Genomic DNA, 19,336 nt, shown 5'->3' on the forward strand with positions numbered 1-19,336 from the left:
TGCGATTTCGCATGCAACTTCAGACATGAGTTTGTTTCGTCCTATTTCAAGCCAAATAGGGTGTGTGTAGAACTTTCCTCCCGATGGAGTTGATACTCCATCGAAGCCTTGAATATTGACCGGATTCGGTCTCTCTGTGAATGGAATTTTTAATTCTTTTACGAGTTTGTTGTTGATTAGGAACACATTGGATCCTGAGTTTAAGAGTACTCGTATTTTGTAGCGCTGACGATTTGGATTTATAATGTGAATGTAAGCTTGTCCCTCAGGACAGTCATATCTTGTAGGCTTTGGTGCGCTGAAAGCATGCTTTTTTGGGTAATGCGCCGAATTGTTGTTTTGTCGTTTCGACATGTCTGAGGTTTGATAACAACTAGGATGTTTGTTACCACGCCTGCACAGTTTCGACCAATTAGGTCTCCACAGATAAACTTGTTTCTACTTGGTATATTGGGCAGCCCACTACTAGTGGTCTTTACACCCTGCCGAGGGGTTCCCATACCTTCCACTTATACTTCCTGTGGAACCAATTTAGGAGGTCTCTGCCATCGTCCAGATATCATGGAAACAAATGCTGGGTGCATAGGGCTAGTCGGCTGTCTCTTTGATAACCTTCCTAGGCTTATTCTCCACCCTCGCTTAACCATGGACAGTGTCCTCACTTTATCGAGTTCCGTTCGGTACCAGCGCAGCACCTAAGAAGCAGTAACTAAAGATAAGGTCTAGAGCTCTTGTACCTATTTCTCATATAGATCGAAGATGTACTTCACTTATCCTCTAGATTCTTCATCTTAGCCCTACTGTGGCTCCCTCCAGAATCCTTGGTGCTGTCTGTTTCCTGTCCAGTTTTTGGACCTTATCTGAGACCTTTCATTATCCAGATTACGTGCCTGACTACCATAATGATCATGCATTAGGTCATTAGGCCAAGCTTGTGTCACTCCCTTGGGAAGCGTAGAGGCGCCGCCAATGCGTACATTGCTCTTTATTAATCCCCTTATCTTTGCGGCAAGAAGGACACGTGTACTCCCACTCAGGTCATGATTGCAAGGTCGTTTTCTTCGCTTCGACGTCCCCTTAATTTGCCGTTGATTTGAATTCCTAAAGAGTATGTCTCTTCTAGACTACCCGAACACTGTAGTTGTTGGTACCTATGAGATGACCTAAGTTATCTCTTCGTCATCACCTAGTTCCCAGAGTTTATTTCCTCTTGGAACTTGGGCGGCAGAAATCTTTCTGGGACAGTTAACTGTTGCCACCCTTCTAGGCCTTAGTGTTTTGAATGGGCGGTCATCTGCCCTTGTTCTAGACACCTGAATTTGTTTCCAGCAGGTTTTGTAGTCGTGGCTTTTCTTACCACAATGAGTACAATTGCCATCCCGCTTTCTTTCATTGATAGTTGACTGAGGGATTCCTTCATAGGCAGCTGTGAAGTTTGTGTGTGTTAACTTCGTAGTTCCAGTAGATTTCTTTACCAGTTTATTGGGTTCTGGTCCCCGTTTCCTTTTCTTGGAGAGACCACCTCCCTTTATGAAGGGTTTCTCCCTTGTTTCCTTTGGTGGAATTGTGTTCGCAGGTTTCTTGTCTGAAGATGTCCTTATGGGTTTTGATTTGTCCCGGTCCAGGTGGTCCTATTCCTGTTGTTTCTCCTCATCCCTTCCTGCTTCTTGGACTGCCTTTTCTCATTCGGCATCGGTATCACACTTGTTTAAGGAGAGTCGCCACCTAATCTTGGAGGGCAACTTTCTATCACAGGCCATTTGCCAAGCCGGTCCCGTTAGTCGGGCGTGGAGATTCAGATTATTCATTTTCCCCTTGAAGGTCTGGATATCATTTTTGTACTCCACCGATTCTATATCCCGTATGGCCTTTCATCCTTCTTCGAGAGGGGCATACCGACTAGTGAATTCATGCTCAAAGCGAGTCCAGGAAGATAGTTCCGGGTCTTGTTCTTCTCCTCGGAGACCATCCATTGTGTGTCGACACCATACAGCTATTGGACTGACCTGATCCCCTTTTGTTCTTCCCAAGGCGTAAATGATGCGTTCTCGATCATCATCCCAGATTCTTCAGTTTCGTTCGAAGTAGTCTACACATTGGATTAACCAATAGTAAACGCATTGACTGGTTTTTGCTTCGAAAAATGGGGGTGGGTCTGCCGGTCGTTTAACTGTTTGAGCCAATGCTTCTGCAAGTACATCAGCTGTTCCACGCTGTTCAGGGGTTAATCCCCATTTGAATCTGGATGGTCCTCCTCCAGGTTTTTCTCCATTTCCATCGTCATCTCCATCATTACTCCCATATTCCAGGTCACCGCCTGGTATCAAAAAGGTTAGAGGTTCTCCTTCTCTCTATTTCCCTTTGTCTCGAGGAGGGATTTCTCCAGGTTCTCCCCGTTCTGCAGTTTCTTCCTATTCTTCTGAGACTGATTCCAACCTAGCATGCTGACCACCTGGCTGTCCACTATCTAGTGCCTTAAGCTTGTTAAGACCTAGTGATAGGGTATCGGATATGTGGGTTTGATCCTTCTGGATGGTACGGGTAAAGTCGCTATACCATTCTGAGTCCCTTTCTTGCCTTGCAGACAAATTGGATATTAAGGTTCTCATTGCGGTATTTTGTTGGGTCTGTTGTGCCCTGAACTCTTGGAAAGCATGTTCCAAGGTGAGGTGTCATTCTAGAGCTTCTCACAGCAGTTGGGTGGTTACCTCTTCGTAATGCTCTTGTCATACATCTTGTGCTGCCAATTTGGCGGCAATCTCGCTATTAATCCTTTCTTGGATCTCTTGAACATTCGCTTCTACCATTGTACACTGACGTAACATAATAGCAATGTCATTGTCATGTATGTCTTGTCCTTCCAACAATTGTTGCTGAACTACTGTCAGTCCTTGTGCGTTGGCTTGAGAATCTGCTGATAGGGTGTCAAAGGCAATATTGGCAGTATCAATACTAGTTAATATGTCTTGTCGGATTTGACCTATGACAATTCCTACACTAGCAGCAAGTCTTGCAAGATCTGCTGCATGGGTATTTGGACGTGGTGTGGTAGATCGTGAAGTGGGAGAAGGGGCTCTTGAGGATGGAGGGACACTGTGAGCCCTGCCCTCTTGTCCTCCAATAGGTTTCTGAAGAGCAGGAGGGAGAGAGGAAGAATGACTGAAACTTGTAGAGTGATCATCTCCCGAGGTATCAATTGGTTCTCCTGGCAGAATCTGCTTAGGAGGTTGAGCCATTTCTCTTGTTCACTTGCGAGCTTCTTTTTCTTATAAGCGGGCTATGAAGCCCGCGTTCTAGGAGGTTTCCATTTAAGTAGAATATGCGGCGGGACACTTGGTGTCCTAGCCGCGTTGTGCAGTAAGAGGAGGTAGATCTTAATGGAAGTTCGGATGAGTTCCGAGTCTCCACGCTAGAGGTATAGTAGCAGAGAACCTGCTGCTAAGAGAACTTTCCTCACTGGTATCCCAGTCAAGGAAGGGTTTCCAATTAAATTCTGGTCCGTACCAGGTTTTGTATATTTTTTGAAATTGTTCCTCCGTAGGAACTAGGTTGAGGTCGGTATACCACGAAGGAGCTTCTTGTAATAGAAAGGGTATTTCTGAAAGCTCAAACTGACTAGAAAACACCTGACTGATAGATGGCAAGTGAATCTTAGTCGGTAGTTCAAAAATTGAATTGGTTTGGGATAGTTCTTCAAGGGTATCTAGGCTGACCGTAGTATTAATTACTTCACTGAAAGTGTGAATCGAACCAATGCAAGTGGTAACCAATTAGAGAGCCTTGGTAACAAGGAGATCTAACAATATACTGTTAGGCGGAGACAACTTGATAGACTTCAAGATTGTCTAGGCCAATTGAGATTCGTTTTTATAGACAGAGATTTGTCTAGGAAGGCTCAGACTTGGCTCGTTTCGTTTATGACTACTAGGAGTGAAGTAAAGTAGGTAAAGTAGGGTAGAATCATAAAAACAATATTATATTGTTAAGGTCTCTTCTCTGTTGCTTGATGATGTCTAAAGCTTGGGAGGCACTTCGATATTTATATTCCGCATCTGAGTGTTCGCAGGCTATATCTATCTATCATACAACTATGTGCTTCTTCAATCGTAATTCGCAATGTCGAGTTTTCTTTCAAGGTGCGAACACCTCTGGACCCTGAAAACCATCATACCGTCTTCAGTAATTACAATATTTCTTCTTAGGAAACGTACTGTCTCCAATAGTAATATACAATTAGCAGAGTCTTTAGACTTATAGCCTAGTTCTCAAGTCGAACTGAGTTGGCTCCAATTGTCTTTGCCATTGATAAAATGATCAGTTTTATCCACAACTAAATATGCAAAGATGGTTGTTATTATAACCATTGTAGGTCGTCTGACTCCAATTCTTTGTAACTTCATACCCAACTGATAGATTTTCTCTGAATAATTTCCTATTAACTTGTAGGAAGCTATTCCACCAGATTGGTAATTGATCCCTCAGTCGGCAACCCTTGGTTGCTCTCTGGGTAGTAGGTTTCAGTAACTATCGTAGTATTGGGAATTACCCCATGACTACAACGTGTTCCAAAACCCAGTTGCAACACTCCATGAAGTTCGTTGGCTTCTTTGGTAGTGTCCTTTTGGAGTTCTAGACTCTTCTGGTAGATGTAAATGTATTGGTCTCTTGTAGAGATCCTTTACTATTTGATACCATCTCTTTGTGTGAAATCGGCCCGTTAACTACGGCCCATGCCAAAGGTATTCTGTCTTTGGAGCCAAGTAACTCTCTGGGTAGTTGACGGAATCACTCCGTTCCACTTCCCAGACCTAGCTGAAGGTCCCCTCTCATATACCCTGCGAACAGGATCCGGTCAGACAGACGGCGGTGACGTATATGGTATTATTCTGACACCCTCAATTCTGTAGTAATATAGTCACAGGATGCAACTGAGATTGATATATATGATAATGCGCGGGCCCCGTAAGGGAGCCGGAGGGGGGTGTTGGAGACCAGAGATTCCGATTCCAAGTGGGATTACCCTACTTAGGATGGTTCCTAGGTATCGGATTCTGGTATTCCTAACCGGCGATAGCCTCTACCAAACCACACCAACTAGTGCTGAATACTTATTCTTGGGGCCGACCAATGAAGAACTCAAGGAAAGAGAAAAACAAGCATAGCATAACACCATGTCATAGATGGTATGCTACAAGGATGGATGTCCCACATTCTATAGGGAAAAGGAAGGCTCGGAATAGTTCCTGAGAGAATACAGAAAGTATGGTCTGCCCCCAGGCTATGCCGCAAACCACTGGAAACAGTGCTTCAACCACACATGCAAAATGCACAAGATAAAGACAATCACTGCGGGATATTACCCACAGAAGAATAGAACGAAGAAAGAGTTGGATGGAAAGGACACCACGATATGGCAAAGAGCTAGGGCCTTGAAGATGAGGCTCAGGGAAGGGGGAGCATAAAATTCATGTACGGAAATGAAACTGGATACCAGAAGCCTGCATAGGCAAATCAGAGGACTCCGGGAACAACATGGCCAGGCCGAGGCCACAATCTCGGCAAATGAAAAAATGATCGCAGAGCTAACACAGCTAAACGACAGTCAATAGTGCATGATCAAGATGGTGAACCTCACCTTGGAAATGGCGAGGATAAGATGGTGGGAGGCGAATGACAAGGTCAATAGGTTTTGGATATCTATGCGTTCGGCTGGACGGGAACTATTGAACCAAGGGAATAAAGTCTGATGGGACTCAGGCTTAGGGGGAGAGGAGCTAATGTCACGAATGTGGCTTTGCATGGAAAATGTTTTCACAGGACTTATGATTATGAGTTATAGGTATGTTATTGTTTCATACATATGACTCATTTGAGTCATATGAATTATTATGTTATGATTTGTTACATTTCGCACATGACTGAATTATGAGTCATGGGATATGTACCTGGCGAGTGTGCCTTGCTGGTATCCCTGTACACATGATTTATGTTTTGCATATGACCTCGTTATGAGGTCATGGGTTTTACGCATATGACTCAGTTGAGTCATATGACTTGTTTATTGCGTTATGATTGGTTTATAAGTTTTTGCACATGACCTTGCTATGAGGTCATGGGTTTTGAGCATGTGACTACTTTGGTCACATGACTAATTTGTTATAATTTGGTTTCGCACAAGGGAATACTTTGGATCACATGACTATCGGTGGGAAGAATACTATATACGGAGGCTGATACAGCCGAGGAAGATAGGTTCTTCACGCTTTGTTCTAAGTACTTTTCCATGTCCTTGACCTCGCTTCGCCCTGAGCAATACTTTCGCACCTATGGTGGGCCTTGATGCCTTGGTTTCTGGGGGAGATATCTGAGTTCGCTCAGTAGTTCCTGGACTCTTTGGTATTGAGGTCTGTTAGGTGTTGCGTGGCAGACTGCTTGTTTGCTTCTCGTTTCATCGCCTGATGGCTTCTCACAATGCTGTCACTTCAAGCTATTCATCACGGTCGCTTATGAGCCCCTTTCGGTCAAATGTCTATGGCTTCCTGTCTATCATCTACTAGCAGGTTTCGTGTTCGATTGGGGGGATTGAATGTTGTGTTTGGGGGGATCACCCATGTCGTTTTTTGGGCTAGCTCATTTCCTTTGTTGGGTTTTAATGGAGTCCTTAGTTCTCGCGATACAAAACGCCCTTGTGTTAGACTGATGACCTTCCAAAGTATTAATGCGTCGTACTGGCCACATCAATCTACTTGGGAGGGGGCCTCGCTGGCCCTCCCCCTCCTTGTTACTACATGTTTCTACGGTCAAAAATCCTACGATGTTGTTTATCGCCGTTCCCTTGGAGTTTTGTCCTTGTGGCATTTACGGTGGTTCAGTCAGGTGTCTTATCTCTGCCTTGGTGGAGATAGCTTTGACCCTGAAAGACTCTGCCTCCTGGTGTAGTTATCTATGACTACCTGGGGTGGTGTGAGACAATTGGCTGCCAGGCATTCGCATTATCGATATGTTGGGTTGGTTTGGTTGTGGTTTGTGGTTGGTAGCTTCACCCATTGCAAGTTGGGCCTACCTTCTGTTTGACAGCTTCTGTTTCCCTTACCCCTCCCTTCTTGTCGTGTTAGTTGGGAGTTCCTCTTGCTCAATGATTTGTCTGTGCATTTGTTGGACCTGTAGGGCTGGCTTTGGCTGGCTCTGCTTACTCTTTCCCGACTCGGTTGGACATCGGTTCTGCTAGATTGGATGGTGTGGCTAGTTCCGATGCCTTTGGGTATTGGTGCTGCTTCCTTTGTGGCTCTCAGCTGTGGCTGGTGGGCGACCCTCAGCCATATCGTGTTGAGAGTTGGGGCTCTGTTCAGGTGGCCAAGACCAGTGGCTATCTGATGAGGCTAGGTATACGCTGTCCTATGGCTATCAGATGGTTGATCTGTCTGAGGGGCTGGGGGGGCAGGATGGGCTCCGTGGCGTTTGGTGTGTGGAGCTTGGGTAGGGCTGATTGGGGGGGAGAGAGGTACCTGCGAGCACCGGTCAGGCCTTCATCAGGTTGGGCAAGGTCTAATTAAGTATTTCCTATCCAGCTTAGGCTGTTGGGCGAAGCCGCTAAGTGCTGTAAAGCTTCCCGATAGACCGGTTGGCTGATGGCCACCTAAGCGGATAGTGGGTTGCAACCACCTGGTTGGACTTGTTTGGGTCTTGTGTGCTGGATTTTGTGGGGTTTGTTTGGTTTCTTTGGTTTGGTTTTGGGTATGGCTGGTAGGGGCAAGGCACCATGGGTGGGAGATAGGCCCCACTGCCCATTTCAGTCTGTTACTACCTCTATGTATTTCTTTTGTTTATGGATTTTGTTTTTTGGGGTACAGGCAGCAGGTAGAGGTCCTCCTCACCATTATGCTCTTCAGAGGCACTTGGCAAAGCGGGTTTATAGGGTCAATGGCCAAGCATGCGGATGCGAGAGGTGGACATATTGGTCACCTCCTCTCTGCCATTGTGTCGCCTGTAGTTCATATTTGTTTTTGTTTTTTGTTGGTGTTCTACTGTGGTGGAAGTTTTACGGGATATTGTTTAGACTGAGTGGTAGTGATTTTATATTTTATTCGACGAGGAACCTGGTTGGGTTGGTCTTTTGCTCGGCTTCAGCTACCCTTAGTACTGGTTGGCTTCATACTAGAGGAGCTACGGACTTGGACCGGGGTGGGCGCTTGGTTGTTTGATGGTCTTGTAATTAGTTCTCGTGTGGGCATGACTTGGGGATGGCAGGTGTGGGGCTGTACACTTAGTTAGCTTAGGATTAGTAGTATACCAGTTAGCGGTATCCCTGTACCGGCAGGGGCTCATCATATGCCAGTGTTGGCAGTATGAGTTTAAATAAAATTAGATTCAATTCTAAGTACTTTTCCTCCTTCTTTTACCCCGTGTCAGTAGGGAAGGTTCGGTGTCGATCCAATCAGAGCCCTTAATTTCTATCTCACGATACACTTCAAGTCTTTAACTTCGAATACCCTTTGGGGACTTCCTTGTTATACCTCCTCTTATGTTTGCTGGAAGTACTTTCTTCCTTTTTCTTATCTTTACTTATCTTTCAGTTGTTCACTATAGTTGCCTCCTCACAGTTGCGATGGCTAAGTGAGCCTCCACCCCCTCAGCCACTTCCACTCTACATTCGTCGGTGGTTCTGTCTCGTGCCGTCCAGCAGAACTTCGCCCTGATGGCTGAAGTCTCTCACCTTCAGCATCACATCTCCATCCTTTCTCGGCAATTTCATTGCATTGGAAAAGAGATATCTGCCTTGCCGGCTGCCCTTTAGAATAAAAGTGCTATTAATCATAGTTATCTCACGATGTTGGCGGCCGAAGCTCTTACGGTTATCCTCTCTTTACCTGTCTCCTCAGTCGCTTTTATTACTACAGTGGTCTCGGTTGGAGGGGGGTGGACTAGACCCTGAGAATTCTCAAGATCCAGTGGAGGAGCTCCCTCAGGGGAATATTGCACCGCCAGTTATCCTGACCCCTACTGCAGCTTCGGTTGTATATGGCAGTGTGAGTGGACCAGTTCCTGATTCATCGGGGCTGGTTGAGGTGCTTGCTCCTGGTGTGGGTGCAGTGGGTCCAGGTGTGATGACACCTGCTACGCTGGTATCACCCCCTTCAGAGGAGCAGGTGCCTGAGTCCTCTATGGCTAAGCCCATGGCTGGTCGGAGTAACACCTCTGGTGGCGTCCCCCCTGTGGCGGTGGGTGGTGATGAGGGTGGCCCGTTCACTCCTGTTACTAGACCTGCACATGGGGTTGGAAAGAGAAAGAAAAACAAGAAGTGTCGGGTCAAACAAGATCAGACCTCACTTGTGCTACTTGTTCCCAATTTGGAAGAGTCATCACCTTCACCGGTTCGCTATCACAAACCAGCTACTACGAAGTCTGCAGCGGGTTCGCCACCTGCGGAGTGAGCTGAGGAGTTAGAGAAGGAGCTGAATACCTGGGCATGTTCGGTCAAGTGCTGGTGGCTTGGGGACTATCTTATTCTGGCTTCTTCCATCGAGGTTTTTGAGCTGCACTGCCGGTATGGTGCCCCCCTGATTTTCTATGATGGTTTGTACCCCCTTGCATAGAGAGCTCTCGCCCTGTAAGTCGGCTTTCCCTCCGGTTTACACACTTGGGTGTTGGGTGTTCCTTTTGTTTGGGAATAGGGATGTGTGCCCGAGTGGTCAGCGGGGTATCCCGGGATCATTGAGTGGGAGCACTCGTGTCAGCTTCTACTGGGGAGGAGGTTTTTGCCAGGTCATATTCAGGTAGCTGTAGTGGAATCTTTGTATTTTGTATGGGTAACTTGGCTGGCGGGTAGGCTGGGCTGAGGAGGAAATTTGTTTATCGTCGATGTCTTTGTATTTAGTATTTGTGTTGGGGTATGGCGCGGGCATGTTTGAGGTATGGGGTTGGAGGTTTAGTTAGTTCGTAGTTAGTGGTATCTAGGATGCGACAACCTGAGGGCCTGGCCTTGTGACTCGTTAGATGCCAGTATTGGTGGTACGAGTTTAAATAAAATTAGATTGAATTCTAAGTACTTTTCCTACTTATTACTTTAACAATATAAAATATCTTTATGCTCTTTATCTTTATTATAATATTATCGTTACTCCAGGGAAAGCTCTTCACGAAGAAGAGTTAGAAAAAGCTAACGATAGGTGTTCCCGATCGAAGACAAAGGTCTTGTACTATCGGTAACGTAGGCAAAGGCCTAGTGCTATCATAAGACTAAGGAAATAAATAAAAGAAGAACAGAAGTATTGTTCCCCATCGCCAAGAACTAAAGATCCGAGGAGGGATAATTACACCTACCTGCAGCTAACATCTCACAAATGCTTGCCATGATCAAGTCCGCGTGAGCTACAGTAGTGTCAGGGTACTCAGGCTGGGTGTCTGGGAGTTGAACCTCCAACAGAGTTTGGGGATTAGGTGGGACTCCATGAGAACCTTTGAGATGTTCTTCAGGTGATGAAACCCAGCTTCTATCAAAGGCTGGTGGCAATGACACCATTGTCAAAAAGGGGACATTGATGCTGTCTTTTAGACCGGTTATTTCAGGGTTGCATTCCTCGTCCATGCCTATGGAAGTATCTCTCACCATTACCTGAGAGATAGGCAGGACATTCTCAGTTGCTAATGGGGGTGGGGAGGGAGGTGTAGCCTCAATGATTAGTGGGAGGACCATAAGGGGAGGAATAGCCAGGCACCCATGATGTATATCGAGGGGCAGGCTAGGTAGGTCGGGTATGATCTGTTTTTTCCATCTTTCATCGACATTAATGGACCTTAAAAGCTGAGGACCCAGGATGGAGGTAATGGATCATTTGGTAGAGGATCCCAACTGTGGATGGCAGTACAGCCCAGTGGTAGGGGGGTTGTAGTCCTCATCTTCTCAGTCATCTAATTTAAACTTAGGGGTCTCTTAGAGAGCCCTATCTACAGATGAGATCTCAGCCATAAACGAAGGGGTTGATGAGCCAGTCCTATGGGCAGGGGCCTGGCAAAGGAAACTGTGCATCTTGCTTCGGACAGCCCTAGTGAGAAGAGGGGTAGCAGATCAAGAACTAGCCTCAACTGCAGTCATAGCCGAGCTGTGTTTGGCCGGAGGAGCAGGGGACTGAAGAATGATAGCTTGGAAATTTTAAGGGGGGAGAAGGTGCGGACACTGAGAAATGTTCTGAGCTGTAGTCGGAGTTGAACCAAATGAAGAGTTCCATGGTCATGTCCTTGTTCAAGCCAGAGGTGGCTGAATAACCACTCCCTATTAGGAAGCTTCTCACTAAAACCTCCTCTTCTTTCATTGTGGCGATCGTCACATCAGCAACCGTCTGGTGAACTGAATCATCAAACTACAGGTTCACCACATTCTGACATCCATAACAGTGGTAAAATGGTAGGAAATTAAAGCTTCCTTTAGGTGCAATGTAAGATAGTGTAGTTGTAGGGACAAGGCTATAGTTAGCCTCAGTAGCAGGCACAAGAAAAAAAGCCAGACGTGTCGTTTCAAGTGGAGAGCAGAGGTTGGAGTAGAACTGAACAGAGAACAACATCATCGAATGAGAAAGAAAATCTGTGGAAGCCGAGGCTATCGAAGATGCCATCCTCATCCAAATTACACTCAGTGATTACTGGGACCAGGCCACTGATATCGTACCCTGAAGGGTCTTTTAAGCGAAAACAACTAACTACTAACTGACTGTCCGAAATGAAAAATACAAACAAGCAACAATAGATGAAGCATTTATTGCGAGTGAAATAAGGTAAAGTATTGGTACACTCACTTCCAACATGGAGTGCAAGAAGTAGGGAAAGTACTTGGAATTTAATCTAATTTTATTTATACTAGTACTGCCAACACTAGCATATGACTAGTCTCCCCTCACGTCCCATACAATAAACTATCTAACATACCCTACTGTGGACCATTCCATCCCGCAACCACTCCTTCCAAACATAAATCCAAAAATCACTACCTATGTGGACTCACAGGCGCTTGCAGCGGCTAGTACTGCCCTGGATTAATGCATCTTCCCACCCCACCACCCAGCCACCATCTCATGCCCTCACCCCTCTATACTTCTGACACAATTTGTCCTACAAACTCAACAAAAGAAATATATAGTCTATCCCAACATCTCTCTGTTCTCTCATATTATAATCTAAGATCTAAGTAACCTCCCGCTAATACTAATCCACAAAACGGACAGTAGGATTCCTTTAGCATCCTGTTCATCTTAGCCCACCTGAAGACCACCGATGTTCATGTCACCAAGTTCAGCTCATCCTACTAGTAGTACTGAGAATGCTAAAATTGATCGTGACATATCTATAAACATTGGGGTAGTTTCTTGAAGAGTGCCGCAAAGGTGGCACATTTCTTAGTAGCCGCAGCAGAAATGGCAGTACCACAACAGGGATACTTGCACTGTCGCTGGTCAGGGAAAAAGAACCACTTCTTCGGCAATGTCACCTCACATGGCAAGACAAATCCACTACTATTGTGTCACTTCTCGCAATGGGTGCAAGTCGTAGTATCTCCTATCAATACTGTCCCACTATCTCTTTCCACCATCAATGTACCATCGAAGGCGTTACCGGCCACAACTAACTCCCCACCCACAACCTTAACATGACGAGGGATTCCTAGGCCCAACCACCAATGATCCATTCACCAACATTTCTATCTTGAGACTGCCAAATCCTTATACAAGTCTTCATTAGCAGAACGCCATCTAGCATAGCAGAGATACTCAGTCCAGTGGCATCGGCCTTTCTGCCAATCACAGCTGTCATGGCCGACCATGCCTGTCCCACTATGGATCCTTAACAAAATATAGGAGTCCATTCGGGTCAGGCCCTCGAGGTGTCGGGGTGCTTTTGGTTCCCAGGCATAGTACTCATGCCCTTCTCTAGCATGCCAGCCCCTCCATTTGTCCTTACAGAGCTCCCAAGCCAGGGGTGCATGACCAATCCCAAAGCTAACACCTTTCCAAAGCAGGGGGCGCAAGGGGCATCTGACACACGCCTTAGCCTTCAAGTCAACCATCTCATTACCATCAATGCCCATGTGACTGGAGACCTAACCGAAACTAGACTGTGAGAATATATACAATAAGAGCACCACTACCTCCTACAACTCAGCCGAGTCGACATCCCAAAACATGTTGTCAACCAGGATGACAGCCGGTACACAGCCCAAAAATACGGGAACCAGGTACCCCTTGGCATACCCTGAGTATGTTGGAGGACGCATACAACAGAAAACAACTCGCATTCCACAATGCTCCAAGATGGGGGAACCAAGCACTGGTCAACATTGGTCAAGGCCCGTTTCTCAAACACCGCCTAAGCCATGCCAGTTCCCTCAGAGCACTTGAACCTATCTGTGTATATCACTGTATCCAAAGATGTATAAAGGTCCATGTACAGCACATGGTGGCATGCAGCTATTACTGCCTTGCCTTTCCCAATTGAAATCTTTGGATGGCAGGTGAGCTCCCTATCCACAGTCTGCTGATGTACCACCATGCTTTCCTCCTTCTATTGCCACTGTATCTCAACGAACCAGGGATGCTGGTCACAATATCGGTAATTGATGAACTGACTATAATACCTCCATTGTAGGTACCTTTCCTGAATAGTGATGGGTAGTGTCTTGAACTTGGCCAATAGTATGTTATTTACCAGTCTCATAGGCGTTCAAAATACTGATCAGAGACAGTCATTAATGCGGACCTGAATTTGCTTTACATACGATGCATGGTCGGTTACAAACTCAAGTCCATAGTAGACAGTTGGAAGGTATGCTGCCTGTACCAAGCAGTAAGATTCCTATGCTCCCAATCCACCAACAATTCTAAAACTCCTCCCCAATGCTGAAACCCTTCTCCTAACACCTAATCCTCTTTCTAACCAATACTTTACATGGGAAGAAAAGTTAAGAAATACATTAAACCTATATCCACGATCCTGTAGGTCCTTCATAGGCAATATCACTTCTTCTAACAGTTCTATTCCTTCCCATGCCCTATCCCCAAATCCAATCCACTAGGTATTGAGGATACTAAACCCCATTCCCCTGGCTCTGGCTATGCCATTACAGTCTACAAATATTTCTCCTACATGGTATTGGGCCGCTGTACAGGACTCTGCTGCTACCATAATAATCCTATCATCAACGTATGACATCACTTGCTGAGGCACACCCAGGGAATACAGCATGCATGGCCTGAATATATCTGCCACCTACCAACCAAAAAGGAAAGGGAAAAGGGGCGAGCCCTGAGGTACCCCTTTAATGATATGGTAGGGTTGGAAGACACATCCATTGAAGCAAAACCAGACTGACCACCAGGAAGTCCACTGCTGGATCAACAGGCACAGGTACAGGGGACATCCCCAGGCCACCAGAAAGTCTGACAGGAGATTGACATTAATATTATCGAATCCCCCATCGACATTCATTGACAAGATCAGTTGTTTGTACCTCTCGTTATGCCACAGGAATTCAAAGACTACTGCCATGGCATCATGAACTCCCTGCTTTGGACAAGATCCGAATTTTATTTCTCCCAGATCAAGACAGGCAGCCAGTCTTAACAGGACCACAAGCTCCAAGACCTTTGCCACTGTTGGGAGGAGATGTATCATTATCCAAGATTTTATGACATCATACCTGAGTTTGTCCAGCTTGGGTATGAGTACCACCTCAGCCATATGCCAGTCTGGGATATCATGCCATAACCCGTAATCAACCAGGCACCTCAATGTTGCCATATCTTGTCACTTCCAAAACTGTAGAAATGGATAGCCAATATCATCCTGACCTAGGCCTGTATTCGTAGGCGACCTGGCAAGGACAATTTCCATCTACTGAACACTATCCATATCCATCTCAGAGTCCTTCCAAGGCGTGAAGTCGACAGGAGACGACTGTTGTGCAATTAGGTCACTAATATCTGAATGAGTAGTAGCATAAAATCCATCTCGGCAGGCCATAGAGGGAAGAGTTCGCTTAGCTTCCAGCTTCTATGGCAACCTAAAAATGTCTGCGTCATGGCTCTTGGCTATTTTTTCCCTAATATGCTCGAATCTAGCCCTTAATAGGCATGCCAGGTAAACACATCAGGCCAGCTTGTAGTGCTCTATCTGCTCCATCTTGCGTTTGGAGTATCGACCCAGCCGGCCCACATCCAACCTCATCCTGTCCAACTCTGGTATCCACTACACATACTGACCTCTGCCCACCGATGCCCATGGGAGTGCATCCACCACTCATCTCATTCCTTCCCACAGCCTCTCATCTTCTACTCCTTGCCAGGCATCCAACTATTTCCCACCCTTTTCTCCGACTACCTTCTTTCAGGGTAGCCTCCGACGCATGATGTTATCAGGAAGGTCAACTACACACTTCATAGCTTGAGCACTATGCTCACAGCCAGCAGCATCCAGGTACCAATGGCTTACTTAAGGGGCCCAGTGTATGTAAAGGTCGATTCTGGAAACATCCCAAAAGGTTGACACTGTTGGGGGAACCATGTTAATATCACGAGTCAGCACCATGAACCACTGCTTCAGCCATCATCCTCCCATGTTGTTATGGTCTGCATTGGGGTCCCAATCCTGATGTCTAGCATTGAAGTTACCAAATGCAATGTCTGGTTCCCTCAGTTCGCCCAACCAATCAACAAATTGGCCCTTGGTATAGCCAGGGTGAAAGTAGACTCCGGCGAGCACTCTCTTCACACCTTTTTTCAAATAACCAACACTGGCACTACTTTCTCCATGCCCTACTAATTCATAAATTCCACAAATATAGGACGGAACAAACACCTCAATACCTGACTTCCTAACAAAGGAAAACAAATCCCATCCAGCAACATCTATAGGTACATGTAGCTCCTCCAGGTCAACCGGCAGTTCAATAATAAAAAACAAATCAACAAAGAAAAACAAATTAAACACCACCACCTAATTCAAACTACTCCTCTCCACATGTAATGCTATTATTGTAATAAGGATTAAGAGGGGACCTCAACTGATCCACTCGGGCCACACGGGCCGGAGGTATAGGGGAAGCCACTATCCAGGTCCTGAGCAGTCCAAAAAGTATCTTTTTGGCTAGGCTTGGTGGTGGTGGTGTTTTTTAATATTCCACACTGTGTGGAGGGGGATGGAGAGGAACACTCTGGTTCCTCTCTCTTGGTCTTGTCCGACTTACGATAGGAGCCTTCATCTTGCTCATCGCAGCTGATCTTGACCAGTCTAGGGGTCAGAAACCTGTCACAACTGCAGCACCTTCTTCTGGCCCTACTTGCCTGAGCTCTCTATTGTTCCCGTTTCTCAGCAGGTTCTATTAGTAGGGACTTCCCCTGCTTTGGAGGTGAGGACAATGGAGCTGGTGATGACCTGACTCCTGGACACTGATCGTACTCGGTGAAGTGGTCCATCTGGTCACAGAGCTAGCATTGTCTCCTAGTGTGTCCACAGGCCTGGCCTACACCTCCTGGGCATCCAAGCTTGGTACACATATATTCCTGAGAGAAACGCACTCTAAAACAAAAATACCAGTAGGTGGACGACCACATGTGGCCTCAAAGTGGCCAGTCTCTAAGCACTTACCACAAACCTTTGGGGGTCTATGGTCTTCAAATACCCGGGTGTAATGGGCTCCTCCTCTCAACTAAAAGTTTTCTTCAGCCAGTCTTTCCCTGATAGCCTCGTTCCTTTCGACTACAAAGCAGATACCACATGTCGTAGCATTGGCCTGTCTCATGGCATGGATGAATCCTATAATATCTAGCTGGGAAACAGTAACTACACCAGTGTTAGATTGCTCTAAGTCAGTATGGGGGCCATCAAAAGCTGCACTCCCAGTCGATCCCTCAACCCTCCAAATTGATCCTTATCCTGTGTCAGAAAGTAGAACACCAGAAACAAAAACCTTCACTGTCTCCACGTTCCTCTGAAACTCAAACTCCGGGAGTAACAATTCTCTAAGTAGGTCAAGCCTTGCCTTGTCGAGTCAGTTGCCTAATTCAGTAACCAAATATCCTGCCAGAGTTAAAAGGATACAATCAATCTCACGCTGAATGTGCCCGGCATGAATGTATAGTGCATTGCCCCGAATCTTTGCTTGGTTAGAGAAGATCATATTGATCCAGGTCCAAATTGCCTCGATATTAACCCCCTCTGGTAGGTCAACCTCCTTGCATATAGCAAACCGCATAGTAATATGCCTCCCTCGGGTATCTGCGGTTGGTGACGACTGTGGTGGTGCCGGTACCAAGTTAAGTGGGTCGGGAGGCCCCATCGGAACTCGTTCATATTTTTGTCATACCGGGACTAAGGTTACCCTAATACTGGCCATGGCTGAGAGCCCCAACCGAGCTGGCAGAGCAGCAGGCGTAACAGCTATGGGAGCCAGTTCCTCTTTGTCAGCATTCTTCCCCTGACTTTTGGTCAGGGTCACAGTCTCCTTCTCGCTATCAGATTCTCTGGCAGCCTTTTCCCTTCTTCTGGCAGTACCACACAGGTATCTACTAAGTTTCTTTCCCTCCCTCTTTGCTTCCCCCCCTCCGTCTTCCTTTTACGAATGAATAGATGTACCTACACCACCGTGAGCCACACATAGCACTACACCCCCTTCACTAGAGGAACCACTACTGCTAGAGTGGTGGGAGAAGGCTGCTGATGTAGGGTGGGTGGAGGGTACAAGTCTTTCATAAGTGGCAGGAGGCTTGGGCATATATGCTATCCATTTCACTACCTCCATAAAGGAGGCTTTAGCAGTAGGAGCTGGCCTAGTGGTTTCCTTTCCCTTAGAGGGGGCAGGGAGTGTTGTTCCTTGCAGGGCCTCTATCTTTTCCCCTTGCTTGCGAACAATGTCTGTCAGTGTCTTAACTGCCCGTTCCAACAGGTGTACCTAACTTCCATAATTCACCCCACCCTCTGGTCCTTCATTACCAAATGCGACACTATTGTTCATCCAAGTCCAGACATTATATATCACGTCATCCTCAATCGACTCAGATTCTGAGGAGAGAAGGGGCTGAGTGTTACCAGAGTGGATGTCCTGCTGCCTTCCAGTATGGATCCAATTATGCTACCCAAGTGGGGTCTCGGAGAGGTAGTCCTACCTGCATCCAACATCTTACATCTACCTGCCATGATTGAGTCTGCCTGAGTCACAGCGGCATTGGCTTCCTTGAACAGCATATCCGAAAGTTGAACTTCCAACAGAGTTTAGGAATCACACGAGGCTTCCCAGGAGCTTAGCAGCCGTCCTTCAGGCAAAGTTCATTCTTTGTCAGAGGCTACTGGTGATGACGCCATTGCTGGAGAGGGTGTGTGGATGCTGTCACCCACACCAGTCGCTGCAGAGTTGTGTCCTTCTTCCAGACCCATGGGAGAGTCCCGGGCCAACACCTCAGAGGTGGATAGGACATCTTTGGTCACCAGTAGGAATGGAGAGGGTGGTGTAGCCTCGATGGTCGATGGGAGTCCTGCATGGAGGGGGATGGTCAGGCACCCATGATGGATGTCAAGGGGGAGGACAGGGAGGGTAGAAAAATCTGTTTTTTTCAACCTTTATCGACGTTGATAGTGCTTAAGAATTGTGGCCTCAGAATAGGAGCAGCAGATCATTTGATGGGAGATGCTGACTGTGTAGGGTGTCACGTCCCAGCGGTAGGAGGATTGTAGTCCTCATCCTCAGGATTATCTAATTTGAACTTTGGGGTCTCGTAGAGAGCCATTTCGCCAGATGACATGATGGCCAAGAATGAGGAGGTGGATGAGCCAGTCCTGAGAACAGGGACCTGGTGAAGAAAACTGAGCATCTTACTTTGAATGGCCCTAGTGAGGGGAGGAGTAGCAGACCATGAACCCACCTCAACTGTAGCCGTAGTCGAGTTGCTTTTGGCCAGAGGCAAAGAGGATTCACGTACAATGGCCTGAAAGTCTTTAGCGAGGAAAGCACGGGAGCTGGAGAATATTCCAAGTAGTGATGAGAGTTGAACTGAATGAAGAGTCCTGTGGTAGTATTTTTGTTCAAGCTATACATGGCTGAGTAGCCTCTCCCAATTAGGAAACCTTCCACCAAAACCTCCACCTCTTTCATCATGGCACCTATTACGTCAAGGACCGTTTGCCGAACTAAATCATCAAACTGCAGGTTCACCCCATTCTGACACCTGTGAAAGTGGTCAAACTGTAGGAAACTAAAGTTCCTTTTAGACACAACATATAACAATGTAGTTATAGGAATAAGGCTATGGCCAGCCTCAGTAGCAGGCGGAAGAGACCAAGCCACACTGGTCATCTCAAG

Source organism: Tuber melanosporum (assembly GCF_000151645.1).
Source record: "Tuber melanosporum whole genome shotgun sequence assembly, scaffold_79, strain Mel28".
Lineage (NCBI taxonomy): Eukaryota > Fungi > Ascomycota > Pezizomycetes > Pezizales > Tuberaceae > Tuber > Tuber melanosporum.